Source organism: Schistocerca serialis, chromosome 9 (genome assembly GCF_023864345.2).
Source record: "Schistocerca serialis cubense isolate TAMUIC-IGC-003099 chromosome 9, iqSchSeri2.2, whole genome shotgun sequence".
Classification (NCBI taxonomy): Eukaryota; Metazoa; Arthropoda; class Insecta; order Orthoptera; family Acrididae; genus Schistocerca; species Schistocerca serialis.
Window position 1 is genome coordinate 445,422,948 of NC_064646.1, and position 12,600 is coordinate 445,435,547.

Consider the following 12,600-nt stretch of genomic DNA (forward strand, 5'->3'; position numbering starts at 1 on the left):
TAAGATTTCGCACCAACTACACTCCACGATCGCAAAGTTAATGCTCTTACGACCCCCATACGCGCAACACTCGAACAGGTTTGTGAGATAAAAATCGCATCTCCCCGACGGGGAATCGAACCCCGGTCTCCCGCGTGACAGGCGGGGATACTAACCACTATACTACCGAGGATGCGCTGTACACACATGCCTGTGTGCGAGAGATATGGTGCTAGTAGCCGCAAACGTCCTACACTAAGTTCGGCGAGTGATAGAGCAGCAATTAAAAATCGGATGTGCCTCCCCGGCGGGGAATCGAACCCCGGTCTCCCGCGTGACAGGCGGGGGTACTAACCACTATACTACCGAGGAAGACGCAGCTAGCGTCTCGAATGCACAATTATGTTACTCAAATAGCTGATACATCTCAAACCTAGCCTCCTGTTGCTGACAGAGACAGCTGCTAAGAATTAAAAGTATGCCCCAGGTGAGGCTCGAACTCACAACCCCGGCATTGCTCACGGCTACTGCCTTATAAGTACCGTGCGCTAACCAATTGCGCCACTGGGGCTACAACACAGTGCTCTCAGTTAGCGGTATTCACTTTGCTGCAAACCAGTGGTGGCCACAGAAACATACGATCGCCACCTGATGCCATACTGCGACTTTGGCACCTGACTACCAATGCTTCGTGCTATTCTTGTTTCATATGCTACGCTTACATGCACATCAACCGGCTCTGGTCGTCGAGAAAACGCGGGAAAACGCGCGCCTTGCCTTCTGCTACCTGTCGAACAGCGAGAGCAGATGCGTGGCAAGCTCTAAGCTCTGCAGGCGCACTGCGGCCACGCAGCTGGACGAGAGGTACCTTCCTTGGGAGCTTGCTCAGCCATGGAGAACACGTTTCTTAGCGAATTGCACTTGTCTCGTAGAAAGAAATGCTGCCACTGGCCCTGTGGCGCAACGGATAACGCGTCTGACTACGGATCAGAAGATTCCAGGTTCGAATCCTGGCAGGGTCGGCATTTTGTTAGTTGCCGACGCGTAGCTGGCCAGTGGATTTCGTATGTCGCCGCATCGTGGAGTGCTTTGTTGCTCCTGTGCATCTCGCAGCTGCATGTCGAGTCGATCGTGGTAAATATCGCTGCCTGCAAGCGTCAGCGTAGCGTCAGTCGAGCAAAGTCGAGACAAGTCAAGCTGAGAGCTGTAGGAGATGATACGCAATTAAATACAGGCGTGTGAAAGCGACGCAGACAACACTTTCCAAGTGTCCCACGTCACGTGGCGCAGAGCCGGCGCAACCCCAGCCAGCAGAGTGGCGCAGTGGAAGCGTGCTGGGTCCATAACCCAGAGGTCCGTGGATCGAAACCACGCTCTGCTAAAATTATTTCTTTTGCGGACTGTGTCGAGCTCGATTATTACGCCCACAGCGTCGGCTGGGGTGCTTTGATTCAGCGTTAACAGCAAACCCCGTAATTCTGAAGTGTGAAGAATGCGAGAACCACTTCCTAAGATGTAGCATTTTTTAAGATTTCGCACCAACTACACTCCACGATCGCAAAGTTAATGCTCTTACGACCCCCATACGCGCAACACTCGAACAGGTTTGTGAGATAAAAAACGCACCTCCACGGCGGGGAATCGAACCCCGGTCTCCAGCGTGACAGGCGGGGATACTAACCACTATCCTACCGAGGATGCGCTGTACACACATCCCTGTGTGCGAGAGATATGGTGCTAGTAGCCGCAAACGTCCTACACTAAGTTCGGCGAGTGATAGAGCAGCAATTAAAAATCGGATGTGCCTCCCCGGCGGGGAATCGAACCCCGGTCTCCCGCGTGACAGGCGGGGGTACTAACCACTATACTACCGAGGAAGACGCAGCTAGCGTCTCGAATGCACAATTATGTTACTCAAATAGCTGATACATCTCAAACCTAGCCTCCTGTTGCTGTCAGAGACAGCTGCTAAGAATTAAAAGTATGCCCCAGGTGAGGCTCGAACTCACAACCCCGGCATTGCTCACGGCTACTGCCTTATAAGTACCGTGCGCTAACCAATTGCGCCACTGGGGCTACAACACAGTGCTCTCAGTTAGCGGTATTCACTTTGCTGCAAACCAGTGGTGGCCACAGAAACATACGATCGCCACCTGATGCCATACTGCGACTTTGGCACCTGACTACCAATGCTTCGTGCTATTCTTGTTTCATATGCTACGCTTACATGCACATCAACCGGCTCTGGTCGTCGAGAAAACGCGGGAAAACGCGCGCCTTGCCTTCTGCTACCTGTCGAACAGCGAGAGCAGATGCGTGGCAAGCTCTAAGCTCTGCAGGCGCACTGCGGCCACGCAGCTGGACGAGAGGTACCTTCCTTGGGAGCTTGCTCAGCCATGGAGAACACGTTTCTTAGCGAATTGCACTTGTCTCGTAGAAAGAAATGCTGCCACTGGCCCTGTGGCGCAACGGATAACGCGTCTGACTACGGATCAGAAGATTCCAGGTTCGAATCCTGGCAGGGTCGGCATTTTGTTAGTTGCCGACGCGTAGCTGGCCAGTGGATTTCGTATGTCGCCGCATCGTGGAGTGCTTTGTTGCTCCTGTGCATCTCGCAGCTGCATGTCGAGTCGATCGTGGTAAATATCGCTGCCTGCAAGCGTCAGCGTAGCGTCAGTCGAGCAAAGTCGAGACAAGTCAAGCTGAGAGCTGTAGGAGATGATACGCAATTAAATACAGGCGTGTGAAAGCGACGCAGACAACACTTTCCAAGTGTCCCACGTCACGTGGCGCAGAGCCGGCACAACCCCAGCCAGCAGAGTGGCGCAGTGGAAGCGTGCTGGGTCCATAACACAGAGGTCCGTGGATCGAAACCACGCTCTGCTAAAATTATTTCTTTTGCGGACTGTGTCGAGCTCGATTATTACGCCCACAGCGTCGGCTGGGGTGCTTTGATTCAGCGTTAACAGCAAACCCCGTAATTCTGAAGTGTGAAGAATGCGAGAACCACTTCCTAAGATGTAGCATTTTTTAAGATTTCGCACCAACTACACTCCACGATCGCAAAGTTAATGCTCTTACGACCCCCATACGCGCAACACTCGAACAGGTTTGTGAGATAAAAATCGCATCTCCCCGACGGGGAATCGAACCCCGGTCTCCCGCGTGACAGGCGGGGATACTAACCACTATACTACCGAGGATGCGCTGTACACACATGCCTGTGTGCGAGAGATATGGTGCTAGTAGCCGCAAACGTCCTACACTAAGTTCGGCGAGTGATAGAGCAGCAATTAAAAATCGGATGTGCCTCCCCGGCGGGGAATCGAACCCCGGTCTCCCGCGTGACAGGCGGGGGTACTAACCACTATACTACCGAGGAAGACGCAGCTAGCGTCTCGAATGCACAATTATGTTACTCAAATAGCTGATACATCTCAAACCTAGCCTCCTGTTGCTGACAGAGACAGCTGCTAAGAATTAAAAGTATGCCCCAGGTGAGGCTCGAACTCACAACCCCGGCATTGCTCACGGCTACTGCCTTATAAGTACCGTGCGCTAACCAATTGCGCCACTGGGGCTACAACACAGTGCTCTCAGTTAGCGGTATTCACTTTGCTGCAAACCAGTGGTGGCCACAGAAACATACGATCGCCACCTGATGCCATACTGCGACTTTGGCACCTGACTACCAATGCTTCGTGCTATTCTTGTTTCATATGCTACGCTTACATGCACATCAACCGGCTCTGGTCGTCGAGAAAACGCGGGAAAACGCGCGCCTTGCCTTCTGCTACCTGTCGAACAGCGAGAGCAGATGCGTGGCAAGCTCTAAGCTCTGCAGGCGCACTGCGGCCACGCAGCTGGACGAGAGGTACCTTCCTTGGGAGCTTGCTCAGCCATGGAGAACACGTTTCTTAGCGAATTGCACTTGTCTCGTAGAAAGAAATGCTGCCACTGGCCCTGTGGCGCAACGGATAACGCGTCTGACTACGGATCAGAAGATTCCAGGTTCGAATCCTGGCAGGGTCGGCATTTTGTTAGTTGCCGACGCGTAGCTGGCCAGTGGATTTCGTATGTCGCCGCATCGTGGAGTGCTTTGTTGCTCCTGTGCATCTCGCAGCTGCATGTCGAGTCGATCGTGGTAAATATCGCTGCCTGCAAGCGTCAGCGTAGCGTCAGTCGAGCAAAGTCGAGACAAGTCAAGCTGAGAGCTGTAGGAGATGATACGCAATTAAATACAGGCGTGTGAAAGCGACGCAGACAACACTTTCCAAGTGTCCCACGTCACGTGGCGCAGAGCCGGCACAACCCCAGCCAGCAGAGTGGCGCAGTGGAAGCGTGCTGGGTCCATAACACAGAGGTCCGTGGATCGAAACCACGCTCTGCTAAAATTATTTCTTTTGCGGACTGTGTCGAGCTCGATTATTACGCCCACAGCGTCGGCTGGGGTGCTTTGATTCAGCGTTAACAGCAAACCCCGTAATTCTGAAGTGTGAAGAATGCGAGAACCACTTCCTAAGATGTAGCATTTTTTAAGATTTCGCACCAACTACACTCCACGATCGCAAAGTTAATGCTCTTACGACCCCCATACGCGCAACACTCGAACAGGTTTGTGAGATAAAAATCGCATCTCCCCGGCGGGGAATCGAACCCCGGTCTCCCGCGTGACAGGCGGGGATACTAACCACTATACTACCGAGGATGCGCTGTACACACATGCCTGTGTGCGAGAGATATGGTGCTAGTAGCCGCAAACGTCCTACACTAAGTTCGGCGAGTGATAGAGCAGCAATTAAAAATCGGATGTGCCTCCCCGGCGGGGAATCGAACCCCGGTCTCCCGCGTGACAGGCGGGGGTACTAACCACTATACTACCGAGGAAGACGCAGCTAGCGTCTCGAATGCACAATTATGTTACTCAAATAGCTGATACATCTCAAACCTAGCCTCCTGTTGCTGTCAGAGACAGCTGCTAAGAATTAAAAGTATGCCCCAGGTGAGGCTCGAACTCACAACCCCGGCATTGCTCACGGCTACTGCCTTATAAGTACCGTGCGCTAACCAATTGCGCCACTGGGGCTACAACACAGTGCTCTCAGTTAGCGGTATTCACTTTGCTGCAAACCAGTGGTGGCCACAGAAACATACGATCGCCACCTGATGCCATACTGCGACTTTGGCACCTGACTACCAATGCTTCGTGCTATTCTTGTTTCATATGCTACGCTTACATGCACATCAACCGGCTCTGGTCGTCGAGAAAACGCGGGAAAACGCGCGCCTTGCCTTCTGCTACCTGTCGAACAGCGAGAGCAGATGCGTGGCAAGCTCTAAGCTCTGCAGGCGCACTGCGGCCACGCAGCTGGACGAGAGGTACCTTCCTTGGGAGCTTGCTCAGCCATGGAGAACACGTTTCTTAGCGAATTGCACTTGTCTCGTAGAAAGAAATGCTGCCACTGGCCCTGTGGCGCAACGGATAACGCGTCTGACTACGGATCAGAAGATTCCAGGTTCGAATCCTGGCAGGGTCGGCATTTTGTTAGTTGCCGACGCGTAGCTGGCCAGTGGATTTCGTATGTCGCCGCATCGTGGAGTGCTTTGTTGCTCCTGTGCATCTCGCAGCTGCATGTCGAGTCGATCGTGGTAAATATCGCTGCCTGCAAGCGTCAGCGTAGCGTCAGTCGAGCAAAGTCGAGACAAGTCAAGCTGAGAGCTGTAGGAGATGATACGCAATTAAATACAGGCGTGTGAAAGCGACGCAGACAACACTTTCCAAGTGTCCCACGTCACGTGGCGCAGAGCCGGCGCAACCCCAGCCAGCAGAGTGGCGCAGTGGAAGCGTGCTGGGCCCATAACCCAGAGGTCCGTGGATCGAAACCACGCTCTGCTAAAATTATTTCTTTTGCGGACTGTGTCGAGCTCGATTATTACGCCCACAGCGTCGGCTGGGGTGCTTTGATTCAGCGTTAACAGCAAACCCCGTAATTCTGAAGTGTGAAGAATGCGAGAACCACTTCCTAAGATGTAGCATTTTTTAAGATTTCGCACCAACTACACTCCACGATCGCAAAGTTAATGCTCTTACGACCCCCATACGCGCAACACTCGAACAGGTTTGTGAGATAAAAATCGCATCTCCCCGGCGGGGAATCGAAACCCGGTCTCCCGCGTGGCAGGCGGGGATACTAACCACTATACTACCGAGGATGCGCTGTACACACATGCCTGTGTGCGAGAGATATGGTGCTAGTAGCCGCAAACGTCCTACACTAAGTTCGGCGAGTGATAGAGCAGCAATTAAAAATCGGATGTGCCTCCCCGGCGGGGAATCGAACCCCGGTCTCCCGCGTGACAGGCGGGGGTACTAACCACTATACTACCGAGGAAGACGCAGCTAGCGTCTCGAATGCACAATTATGTTACTCAAATAGCTGATACATCTCAAACCTAGCCTCCTGTTGCTGTCAGAGACAGCTGCTAAGAATTAAAAGTATGCCCCAGGTGAGGCTCGAACTCACAACCCCGGCATTGCTCACGGCTACTGCCTTATAAGTACCGTGCGCTAACCAATTGCGCCACTGGGGCTACAACACAGTGCTCTCAGTTAGCGGTATTCACTTTGCTGCAAACCAGTGGTGGCCACAGAAACATACGATCGCCACCTGATGCCATACTGCGACTTTGGCACCTGACTACCAATGCTTCGTGCTATTCTTGTTTCATATGCTACGCTTACATGCACATCAACCGGCTCTGGTCGTCGAGAAAACGCGGGAAAACGCGCGCCTTGCCTTCTGCTACCTGTCGAACAGCGAGAGCAGATGCGTGGCAAGCTCTAAGCTCTGCAGGCGCACTGCGGCCACGCAGCTGGACGAGAGGTACCTTCCTTGGGAGCTTGCTCAGCCATGGAGAACACGTTTCTTAGCGAATTGCACTTGTCTCGTAGAAAGAAATGCTGCCACTGGCCCTGTGGCGCAACGGATAACGCGTCTGACTACGGATCAGAAGATTCCAGGTTCGAATCCTGGCAGGGTCGGCATTTTGTTAGTTGCCGACGCGTAGCTGGCCAGTGGATTTCGTATGTCGCCGCATCGTGGAGTGCTTTGTTGCTCCTGTGCATCTCGCAGCTGCATGTCGAGTCGATCGTGGTAAATATCGCTGCCTGCAAGCGTCAGCGTAGCGTCAGTCGAGCAAAGTCGAGACAAGTCAAGCTGAGAGCTGTAGGAGATGATACGCAATTAAATACAGGCGTGTGAAAGCGACGCAGACAACACTTTCCAAGTGTCCCACGTCACGTGGCGCAGAGCCGGCGCAACCCCAGCCAGCAGAGTGGCGCAGTGGAAGCGTGCTGGGTCCATAACCCAGAGGTCCGTGGATCGAAACCACGCTCTGCTAAAATTATTTCTTTTGCGGACTGTGTCGAGCTCGATTATTACGCCCACAGCGTCGGCTGGGGTGCTTTGATTCAGCGTTAACAGCAAACCCCGTAATTCTGAAGTGTGAAGAATGCGAGAACCACTTCCTAAGATGTAGCATTTTTTAAGATTTCGCACCAACTACACTCCACGATCGCAAAGTTAATGCTCTTACGACCCCCATACGCGCAACACTCGAACAGGTTTGTGAGATAAAAATCGCATCTCCCCGGCGGGGAATCGAAACCCGGTCTCCCGCGTGACAGGCGGGGATACTAACCACTATACTACCGAGGATGCGCTGTACACACATGCCTGTGTGCGAGAGATATGGTGCTAGTAGCCGCAAACGTCCTACACTAAGTTCGGCGAGTGATAGAGCAGCAATTAAAAATCGGATGTGCCTCCCCGGCGGGGAATCGAACCCCGGTCTCCCGCGTGACAGGCGGGGGTACTAACCACTATACTACCGAGGAAGACGCAGCTAGCGTCTCGAATGCACAATTATGTTACTCAAATAGCTGATACATCTCAAACCTAGCCTCCTGTTGCTGTCAGAGACAGCTGCTAAGAATTAAAAGTATGCCCCAGGTGAGGCTCGAACTCACAACCCCGGCATTGCTCACGGCTACTGCCTTATAAGTACCGTGCGCTAACCAATTGCGCCACTGGGGCTACAACACAGTGCTCTCAGTTAGCGGTATTCACTTTGCTGCAAACCAGTGGTGGCCACAGAAACATACGATCGCCACCTGATGCCATACTGCGACTTTGGCACCTGACTACCAATGCTTCGTGCTATTCTTGTTTCATATGCTAAGCTTACATGCACATCAACCGGCTCTGGTCGTCGAGAAAACGCGGGAAAACGCGCGCCTTGCCTTCTGCTACCTGTCGAACAGCGAGAGCAGATGCGTGGCAAGCTCTAAGCTCTGCAGGCGCACTGCGGCCACGCAGCTGGACGAGAGGTACCTTCCTTGGGAGCTTGCTCAGCCATGGAGAACACGTTTCTTAGCGAATTGCACTTGTCTCGTAGAAAGAAATGCTGCCACTGGCCCTGTGGCGCAACGGATAACGCGTCTGACTACGGATCAGAAGATTCCAGGTTCGAATCCTGGCAGGGTCGGCATTTTGTTAGTTGCCGACGCGTAGCTGGCCAGTGGATTTCGTATGTCGCCGCATCGTGGAGTGCTTTGTTGCTCCTGTGCATCTCGCAGCTGCATGTCGAGTCGATCGTGGTAAATATCGCTGCCTGCAAGCGTCAGCGTAGCGTCAGTCGAGCAAAGTCGAGACAAGTCAAGCTGAGAGCTGTAGGAGATGATACGCAATTAAATACAGGCGTGTGAAAGCGACGCAGACAACACTTTCCAAGTGTCCCACGTCACGTGGCGCAGAGCCGGCGCAACCCCAGCCAGCAGAGTGGCGCAGTGGAAGCGTGCTGGGCCCATAACCCAGAGGTCCGTGGATCGAAACCACGCTCTGCTAAAATTATTTCTTTTGCGGACTGTGTCGAGCTCGATTATTACGCCCACAGCGTCGGCTGGGGTGCTTTGATTCAGCGTTAACAGCAAACCCCGTAATTCTGAAGTGTGAAGAATGCGAGAACCACTTCCTAAGATGTAGCATTTTTTAAGATTTCGCACCAACTACACTCCACGATCGCAAAGTTAATGCTCTTACGACCCCCATACGCGCAACACTCGAACAGGTTTGTGAGATAAAAATCGCATCTCCCCGGCGGGGAATCGAAACCCGGTCTCCCGCGTGGCAGGCGGGGATACTAACCACTATACTACCGAGGATGCGCTGTACACACATGCCTGTGTGCGAGAGATATGGTGCTAGTAGCCGCAAACGTCCTACACTAAGTTCGGCGAGTGATAGAGCAGCAATTAAAAATCGGATGTGCCTCCCCGGCGGGGAATCGAACCCCGGTCTCCCGCGTGACAGGCGGGGGTACTAACCACTATACTACCGAGGAAGACGCAGCTAGCGTCTCGAATGCACAATTATGTTACTCAAATAGCTGATACATCTCAAACCTAGCCTCCTGTTGCTGTCAGAGACAGCTGCTAAGAATTAAAAGTATGCCCCAGGTGAGGCTCGAACTCACAACCCCGGCATTGCTCACGGCTACTGCCTTATAAGTACCGTGCGCTAACCAATTGCGCCACTGGGGCTACAACACAGTGCTCTCAGTTAGCGGTATTCACTTTGCTGCAAACCAGTGGTGGCCACAGAAACATACGATCGCCACCTGATGCCATACTGCGACTTTGGCACCTGACTACCAATGCTTCGTGCTATTCTTGTTTCATATGCTACGCTTACATGCACATCAACCGGCTCTGGTCGTCGAGAAAACGCGGGAAAACGCGCGCCTTGCCTTCTGCTACCTGTCGAACAGCGAGAGCAGATGCGTGGCAAGCTCTAAGCTCTGCAGGCGCACTGCGGCCACGCAGCTGGACGAGAGGTACCTTCCTTGGGAGCTTGCTCAGCCATGGAGAACACGTTTCTTAGCGAATTGCACTTGTCTCGTAGAAAGAAATGCTGCCACTGGCCCTGTGGCGCAACGGATAACGCGTCTGACTACGGATCAGAAGATTCCAGGTTCGAATCCTGGCAGGGTCGGCATTTTGTTAGTTGCCGACGCGTAGCTGGCCAGTGGATTTCGTATGTCGCCGCATCGTGGAGTGCTTTGTTGCTCCTGTGCATCTCGCAGCTGCATGTCGAGTCGATCGTGGTAAATATCGCTGCCTGCAAGCGTCAGCGTAGCGTCAGTCGAGCAAAGTCGAGACAAGTCAAGCTGAGAGCTGTAGGAGATGATACGCAATTAAATACAGGCGTGTGAAAGCGACGCAGACAACACTTTCCAAGTGTCCCACGTCACGTGGCGCAGAGCCGGCGCAACCCCAGCCAGCAGAGTGGCGCAGTGGAAGCGTGCTGGGCCCATAACCCAGAGGTCCGTGGATCGAAACCACGCTCTGCTAAAATTATTTCTTTTGCGGACTGTGTCGAGCTCGATTATTACGCCCACAGCGTCGGCTGGGGTGCTTTGATTCAGCGTTAACAGCAAACCCCGTAATTCTGAAGTGTGAAGAATGCGAGAACCACTTCCTAAGATGTAGCATTTTTTAAGATTTCGCACCAACTACACTCCACGATCGCAAAGTTAATGCTCTTACGACCCCCATACGCGCAACACTCGAACAGGTTTGTGAGATAAAAATCGCATCTCCCCGGCGGGGAATCGAAACCCGGTCTCCCGCGTGACAGGCGGGGATACTAACCACTATACTACCGAGGATGCGCTGTACACACATGCCTGTGTGCGAGAGATATGGTGCTAGTAGCCGCAAACGTCCTACACTAAGTTCGGCGAGTGATAGAGCAGCAATTAAAAATCGGATGTGCCTCCCCGGCGGGGAATCGAACCCCGGTCTCCCGCGTGACAGGCGGGGGTACTAACCACTATACTACCGAGGAAGACGCAGCTAGCGTCTCGAATGCACAATTATGTTACTCAAATAGCTGATACATCTCAAACCTAGCCTCCTGTTGCTGTCAGAGACAGCTGCTAAGAATTAAAAGTATGCCCCAGGTGAGGCTCGAACTCACAACCCCGGCATTGCTCACGGCTACTGCCTTATAAGTACCGTGCGCTAACCAATTGCGCCACTGGGGCTACAACACAGTGCTCTCAGTTAGCGGTATTCACTTTGCTGCAAACCAGTGGTGGCCACAGAAACATACGATCGCCACCTGATGCCATACTGCGACTTTGGCACCTGACTACCAATGCTTCGTGCTATTCTTGTTTCATATGCTAAGCTTACATGCACATCAACCGGCTCTGGTCGTCGAGAAAACGCGGGAAAACGCGCGCCTTGCCTTCTGCTACCTGTCGAACAGCGAGAGCAGATGCGTGGCAAGCTCTAAGCTCTGCAGGCGCACTGCGGCCACGCAGCTGGACGAGAGGTACCTTCCTTGGGAGCTTGCTCAGCCATGAAGAACACGTTTCTTAGCGAATTGCACTTGTCTCGTAGAAAGAAATGCTGCCACTGGCCCTGTGGCGCAACGGATAACGCGTCTGACTACGGATCAGAAGATTCCAGGTTCGAATCCTGGCAGGGTCGGCATTTTGTTAGTTGCCGACGCGTAGCTGGCCAGTGGATTTCGTATGTCGCCGCATCGTGGAGTGCTTTGTTGCTCCTGTGCATCTCGCAGCTGCATGTCGAGTCGATCGTGGTAAATATCGCTGCCTGCAAGCGTCAGCGTAGCGTCAGTCGAGCAAAGTCGAGACAAGTCAAGCTGAGAGCTGTAGGAGATGATACGCAATTAAATACAGGCGTGTGAAAGCGACGCAGACAACACTTTCCAAGTGTCCCACGTCACGTGGCGCAGAGCCGGCGCAACCCCAGCCAGCAGAGTGGCGCAGTGGAAGCGTGCTGGGCCCATAACCCAGAGGTCCGTGGATCGAAACCACGCTCTGCTAAAATTATTTCTTTTGCGGACTGTGTCGAGCTCGATTATTACGCCCACAGCGTCGGCTGGGGTGCTTTGATTCAGCGTTAACAGCAAACCCCGTAATTCTGAAGTGTGAAGAATGCGAGAACCACTTCCTAAGATGTAGCATTTTTTAAGATTTCGCACCAACTACACTCCACGATCGCAAAGTTTATGCTCTTACGACCCCCATACGCGCAACACTCGAACAGGTTTGTGAGATAAAAATCGCATCTCCCCGGCGGGGAATCGAAACCCGGTCTCCCGCGTGACAGGCGGCGATACTAACCACTATACTAGCGAGGATGCGCTGTACACACATGCCTGTGTGCGAGAGATATGGTGCTAGTAGCCGCAAACGTCCTACACTAAGTTCGGCGAGTGATAGAGCAGCAATTAAAAATCGGATGTGCCTCCCCGGCGGGGAATCGAACCCCGGTCTCCCGCGTGACAGGCGGGGGTACTAACCACTATACTACCGAGGAAGACGCAGCTAGCGTCTCGAATGCACAATTATGTTACTCAAATAGCTGATACATCTCAAACCTAGCCTCCTGTTGCTGTCAGAGACAGCTGCTAAGAATTAAAAGTATGCCCCAGGTGAGGCTCGAACTCACAACCCCGGCATTGCTCACGGCTACTGCCTTATAAGTACCGTGCGCTAACCAATTGCGCCACTGGGGCTACAACACAG

General features: G+C 53.1%; 39 non-coding genes across 39 annotated transcripts; 14 read left to right on the forward strand and 25 right to left on the reverse strand.

Annotated features, from left to right (window-relative positions):
- Positions 1 to 100: 100 nt before the first annotated feature.
- Positions 101 to 172, reverse strand: Trnad-guc (transfer RNA aspartic acid (anticodon GUC)). The gene has a single exon. It is a non-coding gene; the product is annotated as a tRNA-Asp (tRNA).
- A 107-nt stretch (positions 173 to 279) lies between these two features.
- On the reverse strand, positions 280 to 351 carry Trnad-guc (transfer RNA aspartic acid (anticodon GUC)). Its single transcript has one exon. It is a non-coding gene; the product is annotated as a tRNA-Asp (tRNA).
- A 107-nt stretch (positions 352 to 458) lies between these two features.
- Trnai-uau (transfer RNA isoleucine (anticodon UAU)) lies at positions 459 to 550 on the reverse strand. The gene is given in 2 exon segments: positions 459 to 494; positions 513 to 550. It is a non-coding gene; the product is annotated as a tRNA-Ile (tRNA).
- Positions 551 to 928: 378 nt separating this feature from the next.
- Positions 929 to 1,001, forward strand: Trnar-acg (transfer RNA arginine (anticodon ACG)). Its single transcript has one exon. It is a non-coding gene; the product is annotated as a tRNA-Arg (tRNA).
- Positions 1,002 to 1,288: 287 nt separating this feature from the next.
- On the forward strand, positions 1,289 to 1,360 carry Trnam-cau (transfer RNA methionine (anticodon CAU)). The gene has a single exon. It is a non-coding gene; the product is annotated as a tRNA-Met (tRNA).
- A 424-nt stretch (positions 1,361 to 1,784) lies between these two features.
- Trnad-guc (transfer RNA aspartic acid (anticodon GUC)) lies at positions 1,785 to 1,856 on the reverse strand. The gene has a single exon. It is a non-coding gene; the product is annotated as a tRNA-Asp (tRNA).
- A 107-nt stretch (positions 1,857 to 1,963) lies between these two features.
- Trnai-uau (transfer RNA isoleucine (anticodon UAU)) lies at positions 1,964 to 2,055 on the reverse strand. The gene is given in 2 exon segments: positions 1,964 to 1,999; positions 2,018 to 2,055. It is a non-coding gene; the product is annotated as a tRNA-Ile (tRNA).
- A 378-nt stretch (positions 2,056 to 2,433) lies between these two features.
- Trnar-acg (transfer RNA arginine (anticodon ACG)) lies at positions 2,434 to 2,506 on the forward strand. Its single transcript has one exon. It is a non-coding gene; the product is annotated as a tRNA-Arg (tRNA).
- Positions 2,507 to 3,110: 604 nt separating this feature from the next.
- On the reverse strand, positions 3,111 to 3,182 carry Trnad-guc (transfer RNA aspartic acid (anticodon GUC)). Its single transcript has one exon. It is a non-coding gene; the product is annotated as a tRNA-Asp (tRNA).
- A 107-nt stretch (positions 3,183 to 3,289) lies between these two features.
- Trnad-guc (transfer RNA aspartic acid (anticodon GUC)) lies at positions 3,290 to 3,361 on the reverse strand. Its single transcript has one exon. It is a non-coding gene; the product is annotated as a tRNA-Asp (tRNA).
- A 107-nt stretch (positions 3,362 to 3,468) lies between these two features.
- On the reverse strand, positions 3,469 to 3,560 carry Trnai-uau (transfer RNA isoleucine (anticodon UAU)). Its single transcript is given in 2 exon segments — positions 3,469 to 3,504; positions 3,523 to 3,560. It is a non-coding gene; the product is annotated as a tRNA-Ile (tRNA).
- A 378-nt stretch (positions 3,561 to 3,938) lies between these two features.
- Positions 3,939 to 4,011, forward strand: Trnar-acg (transfer RNA arginine (anticodon ACG)). Its single transcript has one exon. It is a non-coding gene; the product is annotated as a tRNA-Arg (tRNA).
- A 604-nt stretch (positions 4,012 to 4,615) lies between these two features.
- Positions 4,616 to 4,687, reverse strand: Trnad-guc (transfer RNA aspartic acid (anticodon GUC)). Its single transcript has one exon. It is a non-coding gene; the product is annotated as a tRNA-Asp (tRNA).
- A 107-nt stretch (positions 4,688 to 4,794) lies between these two features.
- On the reverse strand, positions 4,795 to 4,866 carry Trnad-guc (transfer RNA aspartic acid (anticodon GUC)). Its single transcript has one exon. It is a non-coding gene; the product is annotated as a tRNA-Asp (tRNA).
- A 107-nt stretch (positions 4,867 to 4,973) lies between these two features.
- On the reverse strand, positions 4,974 to 5,065 carry Trnai-uau (transfer RNA isoleucine (anticodon UAU)). The gene is given in 2 exon segments: positions 4,974 to 5,009; positions 5,028 to 5,065. It is a non-coding gene; the product is annotated as a tRNA-Ile (tRNA).
- A 378-nt stretch (positions 5,066 to 5,443) lies between these two features.
- On the forward strand, positions 5,444 to 5,516 carry Trnar-acg (transfer RNA arginine (anticodon ACG)). The gene has a single exon. It is a non-coding gene; the product is annotated as a tRNA-Arg (tRNA).
- Positions 5,517 to 5,803: 287 nt separating this feature from the next.
- On the forward strand, positions 5,804 to 5,875 carry Trnam-cau (transfer RNA methionine (anticodon CAU)). Its single transcript has one exon. It is a non-coding gene; the product is annotated as a tRNA-Met (tRNA).
- A 245-nt stretch (positions 5,876 to 6,120) lies between these two features.
- Trnag-gcc (transfer RNA glycine (anticodon GCC)) lies at positions 6,121 to 6,192 on the reverse strand. The gene has a single exon. It is a non-coding gene; the product is annotated as a tRNA-Gly (tRNA).
- Positions 6,193 to 6,299: 107 nt separating this feature from the next.
- On the reverse strand, positions 6,300 to 6,371 carry Trnad-guc (transfer RNA aspartic acid (anticodon GUC)). Its single transcript has one exon. It is a non-coding gene; the product is annotated as a tRNA-Asp (tRNA).
- A 107-nt stretch (positions 6,372 to 6,478) lies between these two features.
- Positions 6,479 to 6,570, reverse strand: Trnai-uau (transfer RNA isoleucine (anticodon UAU)). Its single transcript is given in 2 exon segments — positions 6,479 to 6,514; positions 6,533 to 6,570. It is a non-coding gene; the product is annotated as a tRNA-Ile (tRNA).
- Positions 6,571 to 6,948: 378 nt separating this feature from the next.
- On the forward strand, positions 6,949 to 7,021 carry Trnar-acg (transfer RNA arginine (anticodon ACG)). The gene has a single exon. It is a non-coding gene; the product is annotated as a tRNA-Arg (tRNA).
- A 287-nt stretch (positions 7,022 to 7,308) lies between these two features.
- Trnam-cau (transfer RNA methionine (anticodon CAU)) lies at positions 7,309 to 7,380 on the forward strand. The gene has a single exon. It is a non-coding gene; the product is annotated as a tRNA-Met (tRNA).
- A 245-nt stretch (positions 7,381 to 7,625) lies between these two features.
- Trnad-guc (transfer RNA aspartic acid (anticodon GUC)) lies at positions 7,626 to 7,697 on the reverse strand. Its single transcript has one exon. It is a non-coding gene; the product is annotated as a tRNA-Asp (tRNA).
- A 107-nt stretch (positions 7,698 to 7,804) lies between these two features.
- On the reverse strand, positions 7,805 to 7,876 carry Trnad-guc (transfer RNA aspartic acid (anticodon GUC)). Its single transcript has one exon. It is a non-coding gene; the product is annotated as a tRNA-Asp (tRNA).
- A 107-nt stretch (positions 7,877 to 7,983) lies between these two features.
- Trnai-uau (transfer RNA isoleucine (anticodon UAU)) lies at positions 7,984 to 8,075 on the reverse strand. The gene is given in 2 exon segments: positions 7,984 to 8,019; positions 8,038 to 8,075. It is a non-coding gene; the product is annotated as a tRNA-Ile (tRNA).
- A 378-nt stretch (positions 8,076 to 8,453) lies between these two features.
- Positions 8,454 to 8,526, forward strand: Trnar-acg (transfer RNA arginine (anticodon ACG)). Its single transcript has one exon. It is a non-coding gene; the product is annotated as a tRNA-Arg (tRNA).
- A 287-nt stretch (positions 8,527 to 8,813) lies between these two features.
- On the forward strand, positions 8,814 to 8,885 carry Trnam-cau (transfer RNA methionine (anticodon CAU)). The gene has a single exon. It is a non-coding gene; the product is annotated as a tRNA-Met (tRNA).
- Positions 8,886 to 9,130: 245 nt separating this feature from the next.
- Positions 9,131 to 9,202, reverse strand: Trnag-gcc (transfer RNA glycine (anticodon GCC)). Its single transcript has one exon. It is a non-coding gene; the product is annotated as a tRNA-Gly (tRNA).
- Positions 9,203 to 9,309: 107 nt separating this feature from the next.
- On the reverse strand, positions 9,310 to 9,381 carry Trnad-guc (transfer RNA aspartic acid (anticodon GUC)). Its single transcript has one exon. It is a non-coding gene; the product is annotated as a tRNA-Asp (tRNA).
- Positions 9,382 to 9,488: 107 nt separating this feature from the next.
- Positions 9,489 to 9,580, reverse strand: Trnai-uau (transfer RNA isoleucine (anticodon UAU)). Its single transcript is given in 2 exon segments — positions 9,489 to 9,524; positions 9,543 to 9,580. It is a non-coding gene; the product is annotated as a tRNA-Ile (tRNA).
- Positions 9,581 to 9,958: 378 nt separating this feature from the next.
- On the forward strand, positions 9,959 to 10,031 carry Trnar-acg (transfer RNA arginine (anticodon ACG)). Its single transcript has one exon. It is a non-coding gene; the product is annotated as a tRNA-Arg (tRNA).
- A 287-nt stretch (positions 10,032 to 10,318) lies between these two features.
- Trnam-cau (transfer RNA methionine (anticodon CAU)) lies at positions 10,319 to 10,390 on the forward strand. The gene has a single exon. It is a non-coding gene; the product is annotated as a tRNA-Met (tRNA).
- A 245-nt stretch (positions 10,391 to 10,635) lies between these two features.
- On the reverse strand, positions 10,636 to 10,707 carry Trnad-guc (transfer RNA aspartic acid (anticodon GUC)). Its single transcript has one exon. It is a non-coding gene; the product is annotated as a tRNA-Asp (tRNA).
- Positions 10,708 to 10,814: 107 nt separating this feature from the next.
- Positions 10,815 to 10,886, reverse strand: Trnad-guc (transfer RNA aspartic acid (anticodon GUC)). The gene has a single exon. It is a non-coding gene; the product is annotated as a tRNA-Asp (tRNA).
- Positions 10,887 to 10,993: 107 nt separating this feature from the next.
- Positions 10,994 to 11,085, reverse strand: Trnai-uau (transfer RNA isoleucine (anticodon UAU)). Its single transcript is given in 2 exon segments — positions 10,994 to 11,029; positions 11,048 to 11,085. It is a non-coding gene; the product is annotated as a tRNA-Ile (tRNA).
- Positions 11,086 to 11,463: 378 nt separating this feature from the next.
- Trnar-acg (transfer RNA arginine (anticodon ACG)) lies at positions 11,464 to 11,536 on the forward strand. Its single transcript has one exon. It is a non-coding gene; the product is annotated as a tRNA-Arg (tRNA).
- A 287-nt stretch (positions 11,537 to 11,823) lies between these two features.
- On the forward strand, positions 11,824 to 11,895 carry Trnam-cau (transfer RNA methionine (anticodon CAU)). Its single transcript has one exon. It is a non-coding gene; the product is annotated as a tRNA-Met (tRNA).
- Positions 11,896 to 12,319: 424 nt separating this feature from the next.
- Positions 12,320 to 12,391, reverse strand: Trnad-guc (transfer RNA aspartic acid (anticodon GUC)). Its single transcript has one exon. It is a non-coding gene; the product is annotated as a tRNA-Asp (tRNA).
- A 107-nt stretch (positions 12,392 to 12,498) lies between these two features.
- On the reverse strand, positions 12,499 to 12,590 carry Trnai-uau (transfer RNA isoleucine (anticodon UAU)). Its single transcript is given in 2 exon segments — positions 12,499 to 12,534; positions 12,553 to 12,590. It is a non-coding gene; the product is annotated as a tRNA-Ile (tRNA).
- Between the last annotated feature and the right edge of the window lie 10 nt (positions 12,591 to 12,600).